This window comes from Frieseomelitta varia, unplaced genomic scaffold, assembly GCF_011392965.1.
Source record: "Frieseomelitta varia isolate USP_RPSP 00005682 unplaced genomic scaffold, Fvar_1.2 scaffold_281, whole genome shotgun sequence".
Lineage (NCBI taxonomy): Eukaryota > Metazoa > Arthropoda > Insecta > Hymenoptera > Apidae > Frieseomelitta > Frieseomelitta varia.
The window spans coordinates 2,000,028-2,013,179 of record NW_025110014.1 but is presented as its reverse complement, the minus strand read 5'-3'; the positions used below and the strand labels follow the sequence as shown (position 1 = coordinate 2,013,179).

At 41.8% G+C, this 13,152-nt stretch overlaps 1 protein-coding gene across 1 annotated transcript in view; it reads left to right on the top strand.

Moving 5' to 3' along the window:
- Positions 1 to 13,152, top strand: part of LOC122529236 — a 348,092-nt gene continuing 334,940 nt past the window's right edge. The window contains exon 1 of the mRNA XM_043655130.1: positions 1 to 725. The gene's annotated coding sequence lies outside the window, so the exon portion shown is untranslated. The remainder of the gene's footprint in view (positions 726 to 13,152) is intronic.

Here is a 13,152-nt window from a genome sequence, read left to right as displayed (position 1 = left end):
CTCGGCGCGCACGGTTTTCGAGTAGGTGTTCTTCTCGTCTTTCGTCGCGAGAATCGTCGATTAACGAGGTCGTTCAAAGAGTGGGCCACGCTGTGCGCCTATCGACTGTTTGCCGATGTGAATTTCGATACCAGCTGCTCTAAACTCCGCTGTCGTCGCCGATTTATCGAAGCTTGTTTTACTCATGGATCAGCTGCGCGACAAGTTTGAAAGAAAAGTGGTGTAATGATCGGTCGTTAACGATAGGCCGTGTTTTCAAGACTGTTTTATTTTCAATTTCAACAAACATTGTTGTTTCTCATTTCGAAGAAGGCTCACGCCTCGCGTGACAAATGTATCGAGTGCGAAACGTGAAATTTGATTGGTTTGCGCCGCGGTGAACGGTTATGACATAACCTACAACTTAACGTTCGCCATTGGTCGTGTATCGATATATCGATCAGAGTGATCAATATGTGACAGATCGTTGGCAAGTTAACCTCTCCGCAAACGATACTTTCACTCGTGTGTGAGAGAAGAACGAAAGGATTTTTCTAGTGCATATGGACCGAAACTTTTCTTTTTACGCTATTTGTCGGCACGGATGGGACATTTCTCTTCTTCTGCGCGCTCGTTCCAGGACACCGACAACGGTATTCGCCTTCTTCCACGGATTTTCCACGTCGATCTATCTCGGCGAAATGCAGAGGTTCTCCCGTCGGTGCAAGATGTCTAAACGAATTTAGGTAAGTCCAATTTCAACTTACATTATACGACCGACTGGATGACTAATGCGCGAAAAAAGTTATGAAACTCTGTTCGCGGATAGCGTACGATATCAGTTACGGAGTTTCTTTTAACAAATAGTCTCTTCTGTTATATTTTAGAAACTGAAGTATTATTTATAACATGATTTACGATATGTTACGATTACGGTCAAATTGTAAAATTTATATTTCGAAATATTGTCAGAGACTAGTATTTTTGTATGATTTAAAAACGAAAAATTGAAAGTCGCAATTTACGAAATATAAACAATAACAAAGGTTCTGCGACCGACATATACGCAGCATATTCGAGAGGGCTCAGTGAATCTACATTTTCCCAGAAACAAATCATAATATTCGTATTTACGTAATAGTTTTTGCTACGAGTCTTCGAGTCTTCATATCTCCAAGTCTGTATATTTTATTAAATTAATAAACACAGGTGAAAAAAGCGAGGAGAGCTCTAAATGCAGCTGCACATTCTGAAAACGAAAATATGTTTTTACGCTCGTGGTAGAAATAATTTTTCCCTGCCTCTGAAATGATTAAACTGAAACGAGCTCAGTTGGAAATATTATTTTTACAATTTCAAGCATACTGTTTGCCCTAATGGTAAAATATTATCTGTCTCGATAAATTCTTCAGTTGGAAATGTCACTGTTGTAACATCAAACGTGCTGCTTGTCGCGGTGTTAAAATACCATTTGTCTCAACAAAATTATGTTGTTAATTGTGTTTTTTCGTTTCTGCAAAATTTTTGCTTTCGTATTAAAATATTTCGCAGAGTAACATTGAAATTAAAAAATTCAACGAAAACAAATTCGCGCTCTCTTTTTCTTTTATCTTCAATTTGGAGATCGAACCACTTGAAGCCAAGATTCTGCATAGAAAAATGCATTACTATCGTACACGCAGTTATAATTGAATGAACTGTTGCGTTAAACGAGCGGATATAATATATTTCCTCTCCAAACATCTTCATCCTCGGCCCGTGATAACGATTAGAATTCCGGTCGGGGGCGTAGTGATCTCGTAACGTGATTTACACCGTTATTTCTTCATTACGAAATAATTGGCTTGGAGGAAAACTTACGTTGGAGGAACTCCGTTCAACCAACGAGCCTCGAATATTGCGATCGGCATAACGCTATACACGCTCTTTAACGTAATAAAATGACTGCTCTTCATTCCCTAATGGTGACTTTTATAAAACTGCTAGTTCCATTATTGCTTGCCAAACATAATAGCGTCCCATTATCCCGCGTATTTCTTGCTTAAACGTAGTATCGATATTTTCGTTGCCGCGTTACGCGATACTTAATTTCTGCGGGAACTACCGGTAAAAGGGAGCAAAGATGGGAAAAGGGGAGAGAAGCTGGTGGAAAAGAAAAAGGAAGGAGAAAAGAGAAAGAAGGGAGAAACAGGTACACAGAGAGACAAGAGAAACACGGTGTATCTGAAAGTGGAAACCAAGCGAAGGCGAAACGCTATTTCGCTAATGGAAAGTCAGATCCACAAATCGGCGATACAGTCGTTTTCATTTCTTTGTGTTTTAAGATCGTTCCAGCAGACTTTTCAATCCGGGTCAACTTGCATATTCGGTTTGGATCGATATCGAACCAGGTTGTGTAAGGGGCGGGGAAATTAAAATTGTTTCGACCAGTAGATGTATTGTCAAAAATGTTATCAATATTTCGCACGAGAAACTTCCCCCTTTTTTGCCTACCTTCATCTCATGCAAAATGCACGAGAAATAGAGTCTTGACTCGCGAAATATCCTCGTGATTGTAACACGTTACTCCTGGCGAAAGATCTCGATAGTTTCTTCCATTTTCCTAAAAAGTACGACACAAATCGCGTCTGAAATGTAGAAGCACCAGGTTTATCTTTATTCCTCTGTTTCTTTCTCGAATCGTGCGATTCTTGAAGAGATCCTTCAATCATTTTTTCTCGAGTAACGAGCATGTTTCTCCTGCTTGGGTAACAGACACTTTCCGCTGTCTCCGTTCGAGCGGAGAGCTCGCTGAAGGTCTTAATTAGCGAATCAAATGTGAGTACGTTAAAGCGCGACGGCTGGGATTCTCTGTGGTCTAGCCAGTGGTGTACGCCGGTTGCCGATAAAGTTGCAGTCAGGCTAAAAGCCACTTGACCCGTTTTTCCGCGAAACGAAACAATGTCCGGCTCGGTAAACTCCGAGAAAAAACACTCGGCTCAATGTAAATATTTTTCCGCATACCCTTTCTGCGACGCGACCGCCGAGCAATCGTGGTGGTTTCAACCACAGAGAGTTTGTCCCTCCCTCTCTGTGTATGCGGTTGCCAGTGTCGCTGGCAAACAGCCTGTTGACGTCTTGCGGTTCGATTTAAAGGTTGGTACGCGGGGGCAAATCCCGCGATTCCAGTGTTCCAAGGTGCTTTGAATACACAATCGTCGTGACAAATATGCGAGAAAGATGGAAAGTAGAACGAGCGAACGTGGAGGAACGAGTGAATTTCTGATACGGTTCCATTGTTTCGCGGCGCTTTCAATAGGCACGACGATCGGCGGCGACAAATATGCAAAGTAGAATGAATAAACGTAGAGTTTCTGGTCGAAGATTCTGAATGCGAGATTGAATTAACGAGAGTGGCGTTACGACGCGAGATTGAGTTTACTTTGCGCGTTGTTTCGGTTTCAGTTGTGCAACGATACTTTTTTTTTTTTGTACAATTTTACCCAATTACTTTGGAAACTCGTTTCAGAAGCTTTTCCTTTCTTTTTTCATAGATAGATAGTCTGGTTTTTAAATGGATAGATAGCTGGTTCGCGTCTCGTGGTTAACGATGGTCGATCAGATACGTCGATCGCGTGCAGTTCTGCAATTACAGATTGCAATAACCTGCAGGTTGTAGCTGCAGATGTTGCGAGTTTGCCGCGGTGGATTTTGCGCAGTCAAAGACACACCAGTTCTAGTAGATGGTGATTAACGTGCCGTACGTGTTCAGCTCGAGGTGTCTATCTCGTTTCGCCAATAGACATTAAATTGCGGCACAATAAGATCGATAACGCGTAGATAACGTGCGTACTGTGTCATCAGTCAGAGCTGAAGATTCCCAGTTTTGACGATAACGACACGCTTTAGCATTAGATAGTAAATTTTACAATAGTACATTCCTAAATTAAACATTAAATAATATTTTTATTTAAATATTATTTAAATATACAAATATTAAATATTACTGTTAAAAATGTATTTATTAATCTCGAAACAAAAATTCAGCCTCGCAATGAGAATTTTTCCTCTACACGAAAACTTTCTTTCGCTTTCGTTTTGCGCTTGTTCGTTGTAAGAATCGTAAAATCGATCGTCGATTCTCTCTTTTCGATTCGGAAATAATAATTCGAGCGATCCGTTGGACGAACGTCACGGACGATAATAAGCGCGACGTCGTGTGTACTGTTTTGAGCAGTGCAATCGGTCGACAGTTATTGGAAACATTTTGTTGTCGGGGTGAGAGGATTTGTTCCGTAGCTGATCTTAAATTCACCGAAGCACGTACGGTATTGTGTGCCATATTTGCAGATTTTGAGAACATACATACACACACACACACACATAGATACGCATGTATATGACGGAAGGAAATATCTCTCTGTTTTTCTCGTTGTACACCCGCGAGCCATTGAGAAACGAACAGGACCGTTTTTACTTGCTTCGCGACCAAGTAACTGTGACAAATGTATACCGCCATCCTGTGGATCGCTTCCGTTATTGTTTTGATATTTTTCTCCTCCTCTGTATAAGAGGAATGTTGATTCTCTCTCCGTTGTTTCTCAATCGTTGGAACGGAGAATCAAGAGCCAGAGCTCTCAGAGATTTAGCACGGCCGCGACGAGTCGACTCGTTCGTCCGTATTCCTTCGCGTTTTCTATAGAGAACTAAGTAATTCTGGCCGGAAGCTACAGCTTTTCCGACGGAAAGATAAAAGAGACGAGAAGGAGAAAGGGTCTCGAAGGAAATCCGCACACGCGGTGGTAGTACATGCACATATAGAGTGGATGAGGTCAAGTGGCGTCAAACAGGATGTCGCGAGAGAGAGAGAGAGAGAGAGAGAGAGAGAGAGAGAGAGAGAGACTGAGAAATTGGCCGGACAAACCGGATCGTCCTTCGGCTTGCTTCGGCGACCTTCAATTTTCTTCCCCCTTTCTCCTCATCCGTCCCGTCGGATAAGATCTTATTCCGCAGCGACCGCCAATCCACCGCCATTGTAAATTATTTCGGTTCGTTTCGGGTCGCGGATTGAAATGACGAAATTAGCCCGTATTATACTCTATCTCGGGGGCTGCTGCTGCTCAAGAGCGCAAGCTGTCACACTTCTTCGAAAGTTTCGCCGATAATCAGATCAAAAGCTCGTTAACTATTGAAAACTCTTGACACGCCGATAATGTCTCGCGTTTCGATCATCCCTCCCACCACCCTTTCCTCTCCCTTCGTCGATTTTTTTCCACCCCTTCCTCTTTCCTTCGCTCCGTGGCACCGAGAAGGGAGAGGGACGCGAGGAACGCCGAGATTTCAACTTTTCCGTCCGAGCCCGGGTGTAATTAAGGGTAACCAAACTCGCAAGTTTCTGCCGGCTCTTTGTCGAGAATAATGCCCTCGCAGACGGCGTACTTGAAATTGATCGACGACCACCACGTATTCCACGTCGAAAACGTATCGCGAAATCGTTCGCGTTGCACCCGCGACAGTTTTACAAAATGGCTTGGATTTTTCTGCTTTTGGTTACGCGCTCCTTTGTTCGATACACGCACGATATCACTTCGACTACTTTTCTTCGTCGCGAAATACATTTCACGGGGTTGGATAACGTACAGAGGAGGAGTTGCGAGAGAGAGAGAGAGAGAGAGAGAAGCGGTATTGTGGAAAAAAGCCTTGAGCAATTCCACGTTCTAATTAGAGCCCGCAATTTCTCCGGTCATAAACGCGCCCGGATAAAACTCCCGCGTACGACTCCGAGAGACTGCATACGAAATCAAATGCGAAACTAAAGGAGTCACGTTCGTAACATAAAACGAATGTACGACGTTGCTTCTTCCCGTACAATTACCGTGACTATCATCGTCGGAGTTACCTCGAAAACGCGAAATTCCACGAATTCGGGTTCCCGCGAATTGCGAAATTCTGCGAGCATCCGAGCAGCTGGAGAAACGAACGGAACGGATTCGAGCGGGATCATCCGGACGTCAGGCGTTCGTATTGCGGGCAATAATTTATACCGGCGTGAATTATGCATGACTTAGTGGCCGATAGATTATACATTGTAGCCCGGACCGCGTAAAACTCGGGCTACGAGAGTATAATTTTCGCCGAGCGTTCTCCCGCGGCTATTATCGGACATTAATTACCCGGCTTCGTAATTTTATCGTTTGCCTGTCGTTAATACGGGCACCCGCGCGTCTATTATTGTTCCATTAACGATCCGCAGCTGGGACAACAGCGGCGGCGGTTAATCAATGGACGAGTGTAATTCGATTTCTCCTCTACGTTCAAGCACTCGCGACAATTTTTTCGCGCGACAAGATCTGACGAAGTAGAGCGTAGAGCGAGATGTTATTGCGATTTTTACATTCGCAAGTTACACCTACATCTGACAGCTTTATGTCATCAATAGTGGGATTGCAAGCTATCGAGAGATTCATCGGACCTTGTGTGTCTCTAAATATGCCGTAAAAATATAAAAGCTGTAAAAATATAAAAATATAAAAGCTTAGAGTACCATAGAGTACAGAGCGTTGTAACGTTGGTGAAATTTCGACGCTCTATGTTTCTAACAGGATGATTGTCCCGCGACTAGTTCAATCTGTCACTGGCTCTCACATTATTCCACGGTTCTATAAAATGTTGTAATGTAATCGGTTTTGGCGACCTTAAATAAATACAGAACGAACGCAAACAATGAATTTTTCACGATGGTAGTACTCGCGATCGTATAGAATTCGCGAGAGTATATTACCTTTATACCTGTGACCTACTGGAAATTGATCAACATTCGCAAACACTTCACGTGGCCAACGAACGTCGAACACTTGCCTCCGCCGCGAATTTATAACATCATCGTGCCGGTAGTCCCGTTTCGACGGAATTTCATAAGCGTCTCGCGTACCACCCCCACCGGAGGACCACTCCTATGGAATTCTCATAACGACGGCCATAGCCACGTTGTGCGAGATTTTTACATACAGCGTTTTCTCGTTCATCCTCTCTTCTCTCAGTCTACTATTCCTAAGCTCTCGAGCAGACCTTTGATCGTATTGATAGTATACAGGGTGGGTCACCACACACTGCCATTTAAATTTACGCCATTACGCGTATATACTATTACGCGTAGCGAAAAATGTTTCAGATGAAGTTGAATGGTTTCTTGTAGGTGGACGTGTAGAGGACATATAAAGATCGTTAACGTTTTTTTAAATTGAATCATATATTTTTTATTGCATCAGTTGATGCATCTCGATATATTTTACGAAAAAGTATTAACCTTTTTATGTTAAAAAGTCGTTAGTTTAGGAGATATTTTAATTTTAATTTTGTAAAATTATCGTAAGAAAGACATGGAAGAAGAAGGATAGCATTCTTATATGTATACTGTCTTTTTCTTTCACGCAAATCCATTTAACTTCATCTGAAACATTTTTTGCTACGCGTAATAATAATGACGTAAATCTAGATGACAATATGTGGTGACCCACTCTGTATATGATCTGTTTTTTTTTAAATTGTGAAGCTTGTTACCAGTACTGATACATCATACGTAGCACATAACTGATGAAAACTGGCACCGAATATTTTCTCGACATGTGCCTAATATCTACACGAATTTTGTTCGTATGCCTCGCGGTATTGTTGGTCCATTTTACTTACACTTGCTCGTCGTTGTTCACAGATATAATTTTACGCATAATTCCGCGAAATTGGTTCTACGTACCGTTAATTACGATTCAACGTGCGGTCCCTATCATTTTAGAGTTAATTGCGCTTTGTCTGGCGATCTCGCGCGGTTTCTAAACACGTAGCCGCTTGAATGGATTACACGCCCCCTGTGTCACAGACACACGATCCAAATCAAATATGATTGTTTAACGCGAGACGGAACAGCCCGTTCTGTAAATGCGATTTCTGTGTGCCTGTTTGTTCGTAGATTCGTCCGCTGGGGCAACTTCGATTCAGCTTTCGCTTTCGATCGCTTCGATGTTCGTGTCCAAGATTTCGAACGTTAATTCGTTCTTTCGAGCAAATAGAAAAAGGAATATAGATAGATATGATAGATGAGGAAGAGAAAGAGAGAGAGAGAGAGAGAGAGAGAGAGAATATGTGTTTGCGTTTTGGGATTTAATTTACTGGGAAGTCAATATCACGAAAGGAGATGAGGCATGTCTCGTTGCGAACTGTAATTAGTTTATCAAGTATCATTACCTTCTGCTCGATGCGTACGCATTAATTTCGAACCGAAAGGTCGACAAAATTCAAGAGGAATATTTCGCAGTGCGAAATTATCCGCGGTGATTTCGGAATCGCGAATAAAACATAACGTTGAAACGTGCGTATAATAAGTTCGTGCAATTGTCCAATTTTGTACGAGAATGAAACTTGAATATAATAATAATGGCTACGAGAAAGTTCTTGTATTTTCCATTATTCGAATTTATTATCGTAGGATTCAATCGATTTCGATCAATTAAATTTCACGATAATTAACTAATTAAACTTCGTGAACGACTATAGAAATTTGACTTAATCGAGTAGAACTGAGATGTTGAAAGGCTTCGTTGAAAATGTGCTTCGTCGGGGAATAAGGGAATATATCGATTCTCTTGCCTTATTGGTGAACGTAAACGAAGCGGAGGACACGTTGTCAGAATAAGCAGTACTCGAAACGTTCCCCTTCGAACGCATCTAAACACTCACTCGACGGTAGCAAATCGTGCACTCGAAATTTCAATTTGCCCATTCACATGCTCCTCGGCAGAATCCAAACATAACCCGTGGAAACCGCGAGTGGCAGTCGGTACAACCACGGATCAAGCTTCCTACTGGAAGCTCTTCTGTATTAGGTTCCCCCGTGGCAAAAACCCATGGTGGGTCTCCAACAACTCTTAATCTCTTGGTAGCAGAGCTAATTAGCGAAAAAATCTTACACAAATTAACTTTGCAAGAAAGAAAGGAAAGTTATTTCTTTGTAGGAAAGAAATATATAAAAATCGAACAGACGATTCTTTGAAACAGAGCGGGCTAACTGGCGGCTACTTGCTCCTACTTTCTTGATCACTAGTGCTGCGAGGAAATTTCAATGCAGTGGAGGGGGGGTCAGGAAGGAAGGGGGAAAGGGCCCGCAGGCCGCCAGTTCGCTGACTTTTGCTTTAAAAAGTCCAATGAACTAGACTCTTACTTTGTAAAGTTAGGGCTTTATTTCTTTATCTATATAATATATAAACATATATTTATTATGTTAATGTTTATACAATATTGCTTTTCCTTTGGTATCTGGCACGCTCTTATTATAACTCCATCAAACATGTTACAACTTCTTGAAACTTCTCTCTTCTTTTGTTTCACACCATCAAATCATACATACACTCCTGTCTTTCTTAGGTCCTCTCTCCCATAACAGATGTCACCACGAAGCACAATCATATAGTGATTATAATGATATTATTATAATACTATAAATAAATAAATAAATAAATAAGAACTTTGTAACTTTAATAACTTTTTATAAATTATAATAAATTATATAATGAAGTTTATAGCAAAAATAGATAAATGTTTTCAACAAATGTTAGTTAAGGAATGAATAACTAATTCTAAAATGGAATCTATATATATATATCTCTATAAACAAGTAATCATGGCAATAACATACAAATGTACCAATATCCTAATATATTTGCTAAATATATTCACAGACTTCGCGAAAGCCATTAGTACATATACATTCCTTTCAACTTTTGCGATCAATTTTTCGAGCCTTCATCTTCGAGTTTCTCACGATCAAGCATCAAACACTCGTGTTTGATCGATCATACGATGACGTTAAATTTCCTCCAGTGGACTATACGTATTGGTTTGTCCATCGTACGACGCGTTTGTCGCGAAATTATTCGTCCCGGGTCGCATGGAACGGCCGGTGCTTATAGAAGGCGGTAATATTTTGGTTCTGAGCAGTGGCCGAGCGAGCTGTAGCGCAAGCAGACCAAAACGCTGCGGGAATGCCGGTGGTCCGGGGTCACGCTCGGGATTTATCGCCACGTACTTCTTACCAACGAGCCGCACATTTTGAGCGCGGCTCGTGCGCGCTATCGTTTCCGGTGTTCTTACCGGGGGCAACTTCTTGGCTCGGTATTTACAACAGCTCGCGTTGAGCGACGCGGAACGAAACACGGACGTGTGACCAAACTAACGCCACGTATTTTATATATCCTACATACACTTCTGCCACAATTTGTTCGTTCGTGTCGCGTTCGAGTTTATTACGTTGATTGATTCGTTTGGCGACCGATCGGACATAATAAAACCGGTCGCTTGAACGTTAATTAATTCGAATTTGTGATGGATATTGAGATATCAGAGATTACGTGATCGTTGAATTCGTCCTTGTGTTAACTGGCGATAAACGAGCGATGAAATGTTATACAAGCAAATATTAAACAAATGAAAGTAATATTTCGTTGTGCTTGTTGCAGAATAGTTTCGTTCGTATTCGTGATAGTATAAAAATAAATGATAAAAATTTCATTATTCGCGGTACAAGAAGTACAAGAGACAACGAATGTTAACAAGAGGCTTACATTCCCGCCTGATTAACATAAGTTGTAATAATTTGGAAGCGACCAACACACAACTAACGTGTACTCTTTTTAGTGCCACACTGTATCGAATAAAATGGCAAAATGCCATTTACGATAATAATATCAATTAAAACGAATAAAATTAAGTGCCAGCAAAGAACAAAAACAGCGCAGAACACAAGTACAAAGAAGAAAGGAATATTTTATATTTACATTTGATAGCTGTGCGACGCATTTCGCACGAAATCACCCTTTTCTCTAGCCATTATGCTTTAAGGACGGGATTGACGTGCGCGGCCCGAGTTGAGAAGTTGCTGAATATTTCAGCTGTCGGGCAACGATATTTCTAATTACTTAGAGGCACCGGGAAATCTCCTATGGAGTAACCGGTGGGTGCAACTTCGCTCTGGATTCGATGCAATACTAATGGATGCTTCGTCGCGTCGTGTAATATTTATTTGCGTATTTTCCTGCGGAACGTTGCAACTCTAACAGACCACGCCAAGAGTTCACTGTACACTCTGGATACTTGGTGTGTGTGTGTCCGATGCGAAAGGATGAGAAAAAGATCGGTCGGTTTGAATCGAGAGTGACAGGGATAGATCGCCGCGGTTTACGGAACAACATGCCGCGCACGCGGAACGGCGACAGAGTTTCGGTTTAGGTTAAACCCGTCAGGGTCGTAGCGACGTGTATTCGTCATAAAGCAATACAATTTCTGACCGAGTATAAAGCACTCGATCAAGTCTTAAATATTCGACACGTTTTCTCTCTCCCATTTTGCTTCTCGTAGATCCTTCAGTTTTTTGAATTGGACGACAGAGCTATAATGGTCTCAGAGTGGAACGCGATCGGTTTAATCGAACAGGCGTGAAGACGTAGTGGCGCTCGTGAGATTCTCGTAAACAGTCTCGAAGTTGGCGTAAACGAGACTGAAAATGCTCGCGAGGAGAAATAAAAACGGTGCCAGACGTTGCTCGGCCAACTCAACTGCTTGGTCAATTCCAGGCCAACTTCCGTTTGAACTCGCGCCCAGGAGGCTGCTTTCAGTGGAACTTCTGTCGGATTAAAATCTACCTTGATGATCCTTTCGCGTGTAGTAATAACTTTGCGAGTTATTTCGTAATTTCTTTCTTAGATACAAAGAACATTCGCCGATTATAAATAATTTGTTTGCACGGTGTTCAGGACAGTCACGACTGGTGTCAATCGTATGTTTCCTTATGTCCCTTAGGGTGGGAAATGAATAACTATAATAGATTTATTGTCAACTTAATTATTTGACTTCTACTATAATTTGTAACTTTTTTTTCTAACTTTGATCAATTGTTCTGATTTGTCATAACTGTTACGGCAAGGAACGTTAGTTGCTACCCGCTTCGCTAGTCGCTCTCTCGTCGTGCCTTTTACAGCCCCCGGAGAGATGTTTTAATGAATGAGACGTTATGTGGAATAAATACTTATATTTCAAGACTAATACAAAGTGGTTATAAACTGTATGTGTGATGTGTCGGGAGAGGGCACGCTAGCTCTCCTTGTGATTGACGCAGACAAGACGGTATTTGGACTGATATGTTGTAAATGAAAATGAATGTATAACTGACGCGGAGTCAGTCCTCTGACGGACTGCTTGTGACTCCTTGAGTGGTCTACGTGTGACTGTCGAATCGTCTGTTCGCTACGTGAATCTATGTCGCTTTTAGAATTGGTATGCGACTTTCTGGAGCAGGCCAAGGCGCCTAGACTAGGCTTTGTTTATGCCCTACCGAGTCTTTCCACATACCAGAGAAAGTGTCCTTAGGTGAGAGGTATGTTAGTACATCTGGCAATTCTCGGCAGGGCCGAGGCTTTGTAGGAATTGACCTGACTGACGCCTCGGAGGGTTCTGTTCTGCGCCAAAACAATAACTGTACAAAAAACTGCCTTTACTAATTAACTTCTTGATTATTGTCTTGATACTAATTTACTGTGACCACAGATTGACTAATCCCCAAGTCCTTTTTTTATAATAACTCTTGGATTACTCTTTCCAAAGGACTCTGTGGAGCGGAGAACATCTCAGGATTAATCAGGAAGTGTCAGAAAAAGTTCTCGAATTTTCCATTGCTAGCTCTTGAACGGTTATTTTGTGAAAACAATGTCGTCGCGTATTCTTCGAGTACGCACTTGCTATGACATGGTTATCCCTATGATGCGGAAGATCTCGTCGTACTTGAGGTTGATCCAAATTTACGGGGCGCCTTGTTTGGAGTTTCCTAAGTGATCAAATTCCTGATTTACCATACTGTGTTGGACTGGGTTACACATCCATTGGGTGTATACTGGGTCATAATTGACACATCTTGGCTCGCGACACACGATGAAATCGCTTGTTGAACTATTTAATCCATCAGTTCTCCATTCCTACTTTCAATTGTAGAAATTCCCATCTTGAACGTCGTTCCGAATTACCAGACATTGTCGAGCCACGCGTAGCGTAACACTAAGTAACAAAAATTCTTCGTTTCTGATTTTCCACGCAAGTTACTAAGATGCAGAGCTGTCTTGTTACACAATCACCAGCACGTGGTATCAATAGTAT